This window comes from Zea mays, chromosome 10 (genome assembly GCF_902167145.1).
Source record: "Zea mays cultivar B73 chromosome 10, Zm-B73-REFERENCE-NAM-5.0, whole genome shotgun sequence".
Taxonomy (NCBI): domain Eukaryota; kingdom Viridiplantae; phylum Streptophyta; class Magnoliopsida; order Poales; family Poaceae; genus Zea; species Zea mays.
In genome coordinates this window covers 84,535,718-84,538,535 of record NC_050105.1, presented here as the reverse complement: position 1 = coordinate 84,538,535, position 2,818 = coordinate 84,535,718, and the positions used below count along the sequence as shown (strand labels likewise).

General features: G+C 36.8%; 1 non-coding gene across 1 annotated transcript; it reads right to left on the bottom strand.

The window, feature by feature from the left end:
• Positions 1 to 1,405: 1,405 nt before the first annotated feature.
• On the bottom strand, positions 1,406 to 1,595 carry LOC111590426 (U2 spliceosomal RNA). Its single transcript, XR_004853538.1, has one exon. It is a non-coding gene; the product is annotated as a U2 spliceosomal RNA (small nuclear RNA).
• Between the last annotated feature and the right edge of the window lie 1,223 nt (positions 1,596 to 2,818).

Genomic DNA, 2,818 nt, shown 5'->3' with positions numbered 1-2,818 from the left:
GTTTAATTTATCCCTTAATTAAATTTATCTTCTTTATTTCTTTATGTACAAATTGACTTTCCAGTTCAAGTTTTGTTAGTTAGTAGCTATATCATAATTTAGTACTCTACGAAAATATATTTTGATAGGTCAGATAAGATAAGATGATAATTTTAATGATATGAAAATAAATATAAAATAATGATAATAAAATATTAACATATTTTTCTAACATAAGTTATTATGTCTTTAAACACCTTAGAAAACAAGAGTTTGGAATTCAAGTTGTACATAGATAAAAAAGGGCAAATCTCCTTTGTCTTTTTGTTTCTCCATATACAAATTAAATTGCAAGTTCATAAGGTTATTGAATACATCCAACACCCTTGACGATCTTAGGTCGCCCAGGATGTTCCCTGGTTGTCGGGACGTCCAGGGACCCTCATTACCTTTCAGACGTCATGGTCTTAAGGCATGTACAATCTAGAGTCTTTTGCTCGATTTTCTACGTAGAAGAGACGCTAAGAAACTGCATCATACAATATAGGGTGTGTTTAAAATCAGACATATTATTAATTCAGTTAAGAGACGGGCTCTTTACGAAAAGCCTATCTCTTGTGTATTTTTTATTTAACCCTAGAGGCCTCGCAAAATCAGAGTATTAAATGAGGTTGTATGTTGTCTTAGAAGGTCTGTATCGCCTTTGTGTATCTCGGGAAATTCGGACCTCCATTGTACTTGGGACATCTGAATTTTTTTTGTAAATTTAGTCATTTTTCAAAGTGAGAGAAAGAAAAAGAAGAAAGAACATAGAGGTTTCCTCGGTGACGACGACTGGCAGTATGGTAGTCGCACAAGCACGGCCATGCATCAAGCAGAGCACACGGTCACCGGTAGAAGTAGGGATCCGAGAGTTGTTGTATCTAGCGGCGTCCGATAGATGGATGGAGAGTGGCCGCAACTTCCAAACCAGTACGTCGGCGTCGTGAGGGCTATAACAAGAGAACGCATGCATACATGAATGGTAGCTGCACGAAGCAAAGTAGGACTTGCAAGTGTCAAGTAATGTAAAGCCACGTGTGAAAGGGAGGGGTCGTTGATCCATGGATCGATATGCCGTCCCAGATGACGAATTGACTCCGAATTTTCAAACATCGAACTACACTGCACATACAAACATTCCAGATGTGTTTGAATGCAACACAGCTAATAGTCAGCAGTTAAAATTAGTTAAATTAATGATAATTGAAACAGTCTAACTAATAGTTCAGTTATTAGCTACTTTTAGCAAATTAGCTAATAGTTAGCTAGTTATTTGTCATCTACCTAATTTTACTAGTAAATTTTTAGCCAAAAAATCATTAGTTTTAGTGTATTTAAACACACATATATAATAATGCTCGTACAATCATATTTAATAGTATTTGTTGGGTAGGCCAGACCTTACCGGTAGCGTAATGATTGGAGCGACACATGAGGCCCCGATTCCAAGCCGGTCCCACAAAAAATAAATTTAATATCAAAATGGTCATGTGTTCCACATACCAGATATTAAACGGATAAAAACAAATATTACACAAAAGTACTATATCTTAGCCAAAAGACCTAAAAAAGATATGAGTTGAAAAGGAGTCCGACCGTCTTTCTTTATATATATTCTTCGGATAGAGAGGTGGAGCGCTACTATGAACTTATCACACACACGCTCGCACGTGTTTCGCGGTTTTTTTCCGCATATATGGCATGGTTTCATTTCATCTGGTGATCATTGACCAAAAATTTCTTTAGACACACAGTTCAAATGTGACAAATCTACGAGAAAATGAGGGACCACCCTGTTCTTCCAACTGGACACCAAGTTGTTGACAAGCAATCGGGTAAAGAACAAACTGCACAATCCTAGTGCCAACAAAACTCTCTCAACTGTCTGGTGGGAAAAAGAACAACTGCACACGCCGTCCTGACGCACGTCATGATCCTGTGTTCCACTGCACGATAGGGTACAACTTGGATACCATCAGGAACTAAAACAAAACAAGAGTGAAGTTTAGTCACTTAGCTTTTGGAGCTAAGATCGTAACTACAATAATATAAATGTATCTTTTAGTCACTTTTAGCACATAAGGATGAACTAAAATTTAGAGGGTGTTTGGTTCCTTTAGTTCTTAGAAATCTTATTTGAAAAACCTATTTTAGTCACAACGTTCGATAAAGTTTATGTGGTGGGAACCAAACACCCTCTTAATTTTAGCTCCGAAAAAACTTCCCTAAAATTGATGTAGGGTGTTATTAACCAAAAACCATGCTCCAACCGTTTCTCAAATGAGGTCCCCAATATACCAACTTTCTAAATATCTCTATTTAGTCTCTAAATTCGGGGAGCTATTTGGAACTCCCAGTATCATTTCTCTTATGTCAATCACACCATAAATTCATTTATCTATCAACAAGTTCACGCTCGTGTATAAGTAATGTACTTTGGATAATTCGAGTTGTGGAAAGGAAGATCATCATCCCCGTATTGACAAGTTTGAAGTTCCCCCTAAGATTAAAGTCTTTATGTGGTTACTTGGAAATTGAGCCATATATATATATTAACCAAAGACAATACGATCAAGAGGAAGTGGGTGGGAGATCCCACGTGTTGCTTTTGTCCCCATTTAAAACAAATGATCATCTGTTCTTCTTTTGCCCTATTGCTAAAGTGGTATGAGGAGTTGCTAAATGTCTTCGTTCTAGATACATCCCTCGAAATATGCAACAACAATGTATAAACTGGTTACATAAAAATCTACCACATTCCAAGAATACACATATTGTTGTTGTTGTTGCAATCTGT